This window comes from Camelus ferus, chromosome 35 (genome assembly GCF_009834535.1).
Source record: "Camelus ferus isolate YT-003-E chromosome 35, BCGSAC_Cfer_1.0, whole genome shotgun sequence".
Taxonomy (NCBI): domain Eukaryota; kingdom Metazoa; phylum Chordata; class Mammalia; order Artiodactyla; family Camelidae; genus Camelus; species Camelus ferus.
Window position 1 is genome coordinate 2,357,552 of NC_045730.1, and position 11,115 is coordinate 2,368,666.

General features: G+C 46.9%; 1 long non-coding RNA gene across 1 annotated transcript; it reads left to right on the forward strand.

Moving 5' to 3' along the window:
- The first annotated feature begins 298 nt into the window (after positions 1-298).
- LOC116661472 lies at positions 299-9,032 on the forward strand. Its single transcript, XR_004317336.1, has 3 exons — positions 299-961; positions 3,964-4,054; positions 8,852-9,032. It is a non-coding gene; the product is annotated as an uncharacterized LOC116661472 (long non-coding RNA).
- Positions 9,033-11,115: the final 2,083 nt, after the last annotated feature.

The window sequence follows — 11,115 nt, forward strand, 5'->3', positions numbered from 1 at the left end:
GTGAGATCTGCGCCGACAGCAGGAGTGGGGGAACGGGAGCATCTTTCGGGTGAGAACGACGAAGCCGGGCCGGAGGCGGAGAACGAACGCGCAGGTCCGGGTGAGGTCTGCGGGGCCCCGCGGACCCGGCCGCCGTCCGGGCCGCACCTGCTTCTCCGCCCCGCTGGCTGCGCGGAGACGCTCGGCCGGCGGCCGGAGGGCTTGGCCCGGCTGACCGCGCGCCCCTGCGCCGGCGCGCGGCCGGGTCCGCGGGGCGCCACGCAGGCTGGGCCCGTGGACGCTGCCCTCCTTCGGGTCAGCGTAAGGCTCCTGAAGCTTAATGTGAGTAACCCCTGTGTAACTAGGTGGGGATGACCCAGATGAAGTTGTGAAATCTGGGCCAAGTCCAGTTTCATAAAAACTTCACGTTCAAATACATAGAATCGATCTGGAAACAGGCATGGCCCCCTCCCCACCACCAGTGAAGTACCAGCTCTGTTCAACGAACACTCTTGACCCTTTCCTGTTCCATGCAAAGTTCACCCGTTCACCCGAACGTCCGGGACACCCTGCCGGCCTCTGGCCCGCGCCTCATCACACGCACGCTGCACGAGACAAACCGAGGGGACTTGGCCCCGCTTCCAGGTCAGCCCGATGGGGACGGCTGGGGTGGGGTCCTCATGACGGGATTAGTGTCCCGCTAAAGGGGCCCCAGAGAGCCCCCGCCCCTCCCTCCGAGTGAGGACGCGTCTGGGAACCGGCCCTCACCCGGCAGAGCCTGCCAGCGCGCCCACCTCGGATGCCCGGCCTCCAGCACCGCGGGAGGTACACGTGGGCTGCTGGTGAGCTGCCCCGTCCGCGCTGTTTCCACCCGCAGACCGGCTGGACGGAGACACCGCCGAGCGTTCCCTTTCTGCTCACTGCGCGCGAGCTGACTGCAGTTCCTCTTCCTCATGCAGTTTTAGTTTCTCTGCGTTTATGTGTAAGTATAGATAATGAATTTGTGCCAGATTCGTCTCTATGAAGGAAACAGATGAATCCGATTACATTTTTTTCTAACATACAAAAAGCAATCCTTTACTTGGAGGCTCTGCTTGCAAATCCAGCCTTATTGGAAACATAAAAACCCTCCCATGTCTGACTTCCATGTGGAACCCCTCCGACTGCCATGGAGGCAGCCCCCCAAGGGGCAGTTACTGTCTCTGTGGGGGTCCTCTGTGAGCTGTCAGGCCCTTACTCTCCTCAGATGACACCACCTGGGGGTTTCTCCCAAGAACTGTGTGAAGGCAGCCGAGCAGCTGCCCGTCGGGATGCGGGGAGTCCGGCCCCAATGTCTGTTGGGGCAACAGTAGTGAAACTGGGAATTCCTGGCAGCGGGAGGCAGGGGCCAGACATGGGCTGAGATGGGCAGGGACAGATTTTAATTCTGCATTGCACAGCACGTAAAACCTCCATGGGTTGCCTGCAGGTTCTGTTTTTTAAAAATTTGATTCGTTATTCTTCAAACATGAGATCTGTCCAAACCTCCGCACTTCACCAAGCTCTCGTATTTCCACATTCTCTTCTGCTCTATGTTTTTTCTTTTTGCCTGAGCACATCACCTCCTAACATACTGTACAGTTTACTTGTTTAGTATGTTTTTTTGATTATTAACTGTCTTACCAGGAAGCAAGTTCAACAACGTTAGGGATGTTTGTCTGTCCTGCTCTTGGTACATCCCCAGAGCCCAGGGCACTGCCTGCACACCGTAGGCGCTTCATAAAAATGTGCTGAAGGAACACGTGACCCCTGCACTTATTCTGGGAGGTGTGTAAGTCACCCGTGTAAGCAGTAACATTGATTAGTGGCGTTACATGATCATCTGAAGGTAGCGCTCTATACAGAATAGATAAACAATCAGGTCCTACTGTGGAGCACAGGGCACTATACTCAACAGCGTAATAACCTAGAAAGAAAAAGAATATATAGATGTATAACTGAATCACTATGCTGCACATCAGAAACTAAGTTAAGCTGGCTCTTTGTATATGTGGTTCCTCTGTATCCACAATTCCACATTCAACCAACTGTGAATCATGTAGTACTGTAGTATTTACTATTAAAAAGTATCTTTGTATAAGTGTACTCGTGCAGTTCAAGCCCATGTTGTTCAAGGGTCAATTGTAAAATCTTTTTGTCTTTGGCATTTTAAATGTTTATTTCCATTTATATAAATATTAACACACACTGCACAACACTGTAAGTCAACTAATTATGTGTCAATAAAAAAATCCCTCCCAAAACAAAACAAAACCCAAACCACAAACAACAAACACCAGAAGCAGCCTCAGTTACTCCCGTCAGAGGATTTCCGTGAAGGAATTCGGGACGGCGTTTCTGTGCTACGGCCCTGGATGGACTGGATGGCGACCCAGCCGTTCACAGCTCATGGGAGTGTGTGGTGCTGGAGTGCGTCCCGTGTCCCGCGGTGTAATGACTGGTGATGTCCAGCCACGCCAGGACCGTCAGAAGGCGCCTGGGCTACAGGGACCGCCACAGCTGTCACCCTGAGGCCGGTCCTCGCCGCCACCGCGGCTGGGAGGAGCAGCTGACGTTGCCTCTGTCAGGGCTCTTTCCCCGGCCTTCCTCACACTCGGCAGGTCACAGGCTCGCCAGGAGCTCTCACTGGTTTCCCAGAGACCTGGCTCCCAGGGCATCCGGACGCGGAGCCCCCGGTGCAGTCCCGAGGGAAGGGGATGAGTTAAACGTGGTAGCAGAGAGTTCCAGCTTCATAAAGCCTTTCCCATAGCATGATCAGAGCTTGTGGTCTGGCAAAAACAGTGATTTCTTATTTTCATTTATTTTTAAAGGTAATGGTGATGCTCTGGTCATAGATGCCAAGGTCTACAGGAAGTCACTGACTTGTAATAATCACTTTCGTAACTGCTAAACGTGGTAACTCATCAGGTTCAAAAGAGGCAGTGTCACCAAGACTTTACCTTGGACAAAGTCCACAGTGACTCACGAGCAGGTGGATAAAACGGTGAAAACACCCGCCTCTCCCACCAGCCCCTGGAGGTAACAGGTCACTGCTTATTCGATTACCCACTCAATAGTGCTTTTGTTTCACATAGTTTTGCTTTCAAATCCAGTCCTGTAAACATGTAATTCAAGAATCCACATTTTAAGAATGGACTGCAATTGAGAAATAGAATGCAGAAAACCAACAGTGTCGAGATCAACATTTTAATGTGATTCTCATTCAAACTGGGGGAAAAAATCACAAACAAACCCGTGCAGACAGTCCCAGGGCCGCTCTAATGTAAGAGGAGCTTTTGGTCATCACCTTATCAGTTTTTTATGTTTTGAAATTTTGCATTATCTTGACTTATTTGAAGACTTCATTTTCGCTGGGGACAAGCCATTTGGTATTGTTCTGGTGCCTTGGTTACACGCAGCCATGGAGATTTGAGATGGGTGAACAAGCCAGAGCGTTTTAAAGCTATGACTGGAACCCCCCCCCCTTAATTTGAAGACAGAAAAATGTAAAAGTTCCTCTGAGGTTTTGATTCTGGTTTACAGTATCAGAAAGTTCTAACAGCTCAAATATTTTGCATAGAAGTATTTGAAAAGTATTGAAATAAAACTTCATATATTTTGATTTTTTTCCTTTCATGGCTGAAATGTCCACTCAAATTAAAAAAAAAAAAACACTTCCAGCAAATTATACAGTCCTTTGTTAACTTTAAAAAAATTATTCTGGGCACTTCTCCAAGATAAACTCCTTTTCTTGAAACAATGTAATTATGGAGAATTTATCGGGAATTTCAGAATTCGAGAGACATAGATTTGAGGTTCAAAACCCAATGAGCGCCGTGATTTACAAAATACCTATCTCACCTCTTAAAATGATCCTTTGAAATGTATTAACTTCTTTCTGAGCCTCAGTTCTTGTGTTTTTCCCTAAATGGTACATCTCCTACGTGGGTTCTTGTGTGCATGCAGTAAGGAGGCACGTGTGGAGCGGTTACAGAATTCCTGCAGGAGGCGGGGCTGGGAGCCTGGTCCTCTCCTGATCACTCCAGAAAGTTGCTTGGTGAGTTAATCGCAAGGTATTTTTGTGACTGTGAGGCTTCTGTAATAATAGCATAAAGATGGTAACAGTATAATCTTTTCCAATACATTTCCCAATGGCCACAAAGGAAAACAAAATGATTTTTTTATTGCTGAGGTATAGGAAAAATACTGATTTTTTTCTATCTTTATTATGCAACTGGCCATCTTACTGAACTCCCTTGCCACCATTTCTGTCAATTCCAAATGTATGTTCTCTTCATATTTAATGTCTCTGAAATCAAGGCATGGCTTATAATCAGTGTCACCCACAACGCGCCCTCCGCAGCTGTCACGGGAGGGGGTCAGTCCCGCAGAGCTGTCTCCGTTGGCCGCTTGCTTTCACCCGGGCTTAGATGACGTCCGTCCGTGTGGCTGTCAGGTGGGCTCTCTGCATTGGTACCGTCGATGCAGTTGAAATTTAAATTAAATTTGGGTCAGAAATGGTTAGTCACCTAAGAAATGATCACATGTGAGAAAACCAAAACAGAACTGTATTGTGTGTGCAGGCAAAGCTTCCGCGCACCACTTTTAATGTGGTCCTAATCTTTATGTGTCTCCAACAGATCGTACAATTTTTAAATTCAGAGGTGCTGTTGTAACAGATTCATGCATCATGTGAGGTTATCACTGGGCACTAAATACCTGTCTGAAGTTCCTACATGTCTTCCGAGAAAAAGTTCATTGACTTTTATCCCTATGGAAAACAATTATGAAAAAAAAACCTACAAATTTTGACCAAACTAGAAGTATAGACAAACTGTAATTCTCCTCTGTAATCCTTGAAATTATAGTGTCAAGCCTAAAATTTACGAGTGCAGGTTACCAAGACCAGTGAGTCCCCATGAAGACAGGCGTAATGGCCAAGCACCATTCAGAAGAATGTCTATACTATGAAATGAACATCCCTAGACTAAAATGCTGATTACATCTTCAGGGGAAGGCAGTATATAATTGTATGGATGAAAATTTTGTTATTGCCTCCCTGGAAAAAGTATACAATTATTTCAGTGTTTTATTTTTTTCTGTAAATTGCTATCACTAAAGTGATCCAACTGATTGCATTTTAGAATCAAGAAATGATGGCAGTTTTGATTGCTGTCTTTTTCCGTCCTTTCGGCTCTGTAGACTGATTGTCACATCACCAGCCTGCAGAGAGTTAAAAACATGGACTCGGGAGTCGGGATGCTGCATTTGAACCCTGTCTCCATCATTCACTGTCATGAGCGTGAGCAGTTCACATTTTGTTTCATGTGGCTCTTTTCCCCTGATAACTAGCGTCGATTTGGTAACACCCATATCCCGGATCACTGAGAGGGCAAATGAGGAAACGTACGGGGTGCACGGGTCACATCGTGTGACTCAGTAGCTGTTGAGGACTTTAAATACTTTTTATCTACCCTGGATTTTCAGGGCTCTTCCAGTTTCAAGAAATAGAGCCTGACTCTCACGTATGAAAGGATTGTAACAAGGGCTCACAGGAACCTAAGAACAAAAAGCCAAGCAGGGATATTTATTTCCCGTGGAAAGTGGAAGTGTCGAGAATGAGGGCTGCTTTCCCGAGGGTCTGCCCCACTTTTCTCTCCCTCTGCTCACAACTCCCTCCCTTCCTGTTTCTCTTGCTTCTTTATCTCTCTTCACTTTCAGTGAACACAATCAGCTCTGTCTTCCTGGGAAGTGAACATGATTGGCTCAGTCATTTTTGGAGCTGTGCCGCATAAATGAGACACTGCCAGCCAGGCTGCGGGTGGCTACCCTTGAGACAGGTGCCCAGTACACCTGGTCAATAAACTCAGGCTCAGTGGGGGTGCCAATGGGTCAGATGTCTTATAAAGGAGATGCCTGAAAGATGGACATCAAAATGTATTTATAACATCTCCTCTCTTACATCTATATTAATTTTTTCTTGTCTTGTTGCATTTACTACAACTTCAAAGGAATGTTGAATGATGACACAAAATGGATGTTCTTGAGAGATACGTTCTGTAGGTCCTGAATGGACATTAACTACTGTTGCTTCACAACAGAATGCCCTTTTTAGTTTCAGGAAGATTTAGGTCAGCTAGATTTATTAACTCACTCTCTGGCACAGTTGTACAAATTCCGTAATAGTTTCACTCCCTGATTCCTCCCTGTCTAGTCCCCAGAATGGCCACCTCGTTCTTATTTATTGAAGATTTCACCAGGTACATGAGTGTAACTCATTAGGTTGTCAGTTTTGTAATTTTTTAATTGATAAATTTTATTAGATTTTTCAAAGCTAAATCTTCCTACCTCAGACTTGTGAGAAAATAACTTGAGCTAAATTTTGGAGACAAATAATCTCATTCTTTCTGTGTGTGTGTGTGTATGTGTATGTGTGTGTATGTGTGCGTGTATGTGTGTGTGCGCATGTGTGTGTGCACGTGTGCAAGGGACTGTTTGGATGAAATGAACCATCAGAAGAAAGCCTCATGCCAGTATCCCAAGAAGAGCGCCATCACTCAGCACCCCCCTTTTTTGGAGTAAAAACAAAGGTGTCCTACTCCCAGCAACCTGGATTACAGCATGTTTTCCAGCCACAGCATGACACGGTGCCACACGGTCGTGCATTCCTGTGTGTGTGGCCAGATAACAGCCTGCAGAGTGACTGTGCCCCTGCCCTGTGCTTGGAAACTCACTGCTTTCACGCTCTAAGACAAACACAGGGGACTGCAAGCAGGCGAGAGCAGAGCCACACGGGCCCGTCGCCGTGTCATCTTGCTGGGTCACTTGAACATAGCAAGGGAAGGGTGAGGGACGGGAACCCACACACAGCAGCCCCTGCAGTCATTTCAGGGCCCTGGGGTGGGATCTGGCCACCTGGAGTGACCCGCTGGGCGCAGGACAACGGTTAGCACTGGGCAGGCCCAAGCCTTGCCTGGGGCTCCCTATCTTCGTGCCGCTTCCACCTTCTGGCACGTGCCTGGCAGGGGCCAGCCTCCAGCACCAGGGGCTGAGAACGCCCCGCCTTCCTTGGCCAGTTCCCCTAACAATATGCCACGTGGGCCGAGAGGCTCAGCTGCTTCTTTCTGGGGTGTCCGTTTTGCTTGTCAGATTCAAAGCTTGGCAACCACACACTTCTGAGTCTATCTTTCTTCTCTCTGTGTTCAGTACAGAGTCATCGGCCAGCTCTCACTCTCTGCCAAAAGACCCCGTCTATACCCTGCTCCTCAAAAAGGTTCTCGGTACTGAGGGAACCAAGTAAAAATGGATTGAGTCGGATAATCACATCACTTCTCTCTTTTTAACGTTTGCCATAAATATTTTATATTACACATTTTTTTGTGAGCTTATATCTGAAGTGTGAAGTGGAGATAGATTTCAGGTTTCAAAGAAGAAAATGTTACAAATATTCTTCAAAGCTACATCAGTATGCCAAGGCTCTCTAGAGTCTCACCAGGGCTTTTGAACTAGAGTTTAAAAGGAATTGCGTTTGTCTGAGCTTTCCAAATTAGGTTATCATGTCTATTTATGACCGCCAGTTCCTGTCATGTAATATGATTACGTGGGCTTTATCAGAAGTGACACATTGGATGATTTATATGATGTGTCAGCCAGCAAGATACGAAGGCCGATAATTTCCTGTAATTACTTTTGAAAGAATTTTGAAAATGGACGTTAAATAAATAGTATGGGGGCTTCTCTCTGAAGTAATTTTTAAATCCCATCCCAAGGTATTACAGAGAATGAAATAACTGAAGATGCAGAATGTGAACGAGGGTTTGCTAACTGATTAAAACACTAAGGAACAGACCTTGCTGGTGTTTTTTTAATGGCATCTTTTTATGGCGACAGATTAGTAGGTTTGACCTGGAAATCGCTCAGTCCTCAACCGGCAGAGAGCGGTTTTGCCGCGTCTCTCAGACTCCAGACTTGTCATTGCTCATCTAATCCGTGGGTCATTTGTGCCCCTTGCTTTGGATTCACCTCTCTCTCATTTCCTACCCAAATCCTCCGCACATTTCACAGCCGAGGGGAAACAGTATTGCCAAGGAGGCTCCCTGACAATGGTCACTTCCACGGACCCCTGTCTTTTTAATAAGGGGCTCCTCGCCAGCCTGCTCTGAAGGCTCCGAGTCCCCGTGACACCCTGCCCCGCTCCGCGGGCCCCACGCTCAGACACGGCTTCCTGCCTCGACGTGCCGTGGCCCGTCTGCAGCCCGACTCTTGATGTTTTCTCAGTCCCACTTTTGGCCCGGTGGCTTACTTCATCGTGCAGTTTACTTCTCCAGAGATCTGACGTGAAGGCACCCAGGAAAAGGGGCACCCCCAGGGCCTCCGGACGTCTTGGACACCCAGGCCTGGGTGCAAAGCTCAGGTCACCCATCCGCTCTCTGAGGAATCTTGAACAAGCCATGTACCTGCCCCCCAGGGTCCCTTTCTTCAGCTGTGAAGTGGCACCTGGAGTGCTTACCTCGCTGGGCAGGACCAGCTGGCTGGGCCCCAGGCCATTTCCCTGTACCCCTGCGATGACAGGAACTTGCACCCGGGCCACTTCTGGATGTGTGCGGTGCTCAGGGTTACCAGCTGATGCAAATCTTGGCCGGGGTGTGACTTGACTTTCATCCCGGCTGGTTGTTCAGATCACTCACCTGGATGGCAAGCCTCCTGGGGACCTGAGTTAGCATTTTCCCCAGTTTAGCTGGTTGCCCCAGTCCTTTACCAACAGTCCGCTTTCCTGTTCAGTTTGTTGCTTCATAATAGAATCGATTTATCACTTGTCCATTTAGTTATACCATTTCTCCATTTTTTCCCCCAGTTAGACGATGATTTCTTGGTGCTCGACGTCCACACCTTTTCCTGCTCGGCGTGCTCAAGATGCAGCAGGTGCTCACGCTTTACTGATGAAGCGGAGTGGCGTGCAGGGGGTTGTCAGAACAACTTTTTTCCTATTCCTGTTAATCTGTAAAGATGTTGGAGAGGGAAAGAAAATCGGTGAATTGATACGTTGGTGTGTATGTTTCACAACACTGAGCTTCAGAGGGCAGGCCTGGGGTCTCCTCTATCATTGTGTCTCAAGGTCCTAGAGTCTCAGGGGCTTAGCAGACAGTGTTACATGAATGATGAATGAATGAGTGAATGATTTCACAGAAATCGAGATTAATCATTCAACCCTTTGATGTATATCTCTCCTGACATCACAGGACCTGAACAAATGCTTTGTCAGAAATTGCCCTGCCTGTAATGTCTTGAAGAGTGGTTTCTAGGCAGTCAAGGGCCTGGCTGTTGGGAGCTTGGCTAGAGTTTACATTCATCAGGCCGTTAATTCATTGATGTATTATAAATCTCTACTTGTGGAAGTGGGTGTGCCAGACAAGGCAGTCTTTCCTAAGTTGGTTTCAACACCAGAAAATTCTTCAAAACCAAAGTTAATTTCTGTTTCTTGTTTTTTCAACCTCCACACCAGGAACTTGATAAATCTCACCAGGTAACTGATCCATGTAAATAAAACCAAGCATGTTTTAAGGGCTAAGCATCTTTAGGAGGGCCACATGTTTTCACTAAAATTCAAAGGTTCTCTGGAATGTGGAGCCATCCTGGGCGATGAGATGACCGAACTTGGGACTGTCATGTGTGCAAACGTTCAGTAACACATGGAAGCTCCGGACTTCGGGGGGAAATGCAGTCATAACCAGAGACTAACACAACATTGTAAATCAACTCTACTGCAATGAAAGAAAACAACAAAACAAAGAAAAAAACCCTGTTTCTTAGGAGCAAGAGAATTCCTTCTTTAAAAAGGGGTAAATTCTGTACCATATTGGGAAAGAACTGTTCTTATTCAACCCCGTTTATCCTAACTCACTAAGACACCAGGGGTCAAGATGAGATTCTGAAACGTGTTGTTCTGCTGGCCTTGGACATCCTTGTTCAGCGAGAAGGGTCTGGGTGGATCATGGAGGCTCTTTCCTGGGTTTCGTTTGTGGATGATCAGAACTCTCTCGTGACTGACACTCTTCCCACAGGAAACCACGGGACACCTCTGCCCAGCCGTGAGGGCGCGTACGTGCAGTTGTCCTCAAGCGCCTGCAGCATCTGCCCCAACTGCCCCAAAGAGCACTGCGCCTAGCGCACAGCCGATGCCTCTGTTATTTACTTAACCTCCACATCCTTATTAGCAGATGTAGAAAAGCAAAGATTTATTCCTCAATACAATCCAAAGACTCCATTTACCAAATTTCCATTCTTTACTTTCATGAAATTTGTCTGTAGGGCTTTTAAAGTTCATTTATAAAGTTAGAAATATATTCGGCTCGGCTGTCCTGGAGATAGATGGCCACATTATAACTTGTCTGTCAAATATAAGTAGGGCTGTTAATAATGGAAAGACAGCTGCTGAAGATTCCAAACATGGGCCTTGCCTTCAGAGGGAATGGCACTTCTAACCTCTGAGTTCCTTTTGGAATCAATTACCTGACTGCAAGTATTGAAATGTATGAAATACCTTACTTCTTAGGAAAAAAAGACATAAGTTAATGTTCTTCAAAGTATTTACCAAAAAAAAAAAAAAAAAAAAGGCAAATGAAGCTTAAGAAATTAGCACTGAGAGGATACATGACATGCGCTCCAAACAGGGACCGGACTGTTCTGTGTGTTTCGTAAAGGCCAGTCTCAGCTCCCCGCTGCCAGCAGGTGGATTTACACGTCACGCTGGAGTTGGGGCAGGAGTCAAAACAGTGAAAAATTCTGAACGGCTGTAAGAAGATGAGAGCTTCTTAACCTACATGTAATGTATCGGTATCTATATTCAAAGGTGCCTTCCTTTCCCCTTACCCCCACAGTGAGTCCAAAAAGAGAATGTAATGGGAGAGCCAGTGTTAGGATACATTTGAAAACGGATTTCTCTGGATTACACAGTCCAGTTTGTTAAATGTCCACGTAGAAGTACAGCCAAGTCTGTGCTTCAGGCATCTTCGCCCCTCTGCCGTGGTGTGAACCGGCAAGCCGGCACAGCCTGACACCTTCCAGGTATGAACTGGAGACGTTATGGCACTCAGCAGTGAGGACTCTCAAGTCAGAAAC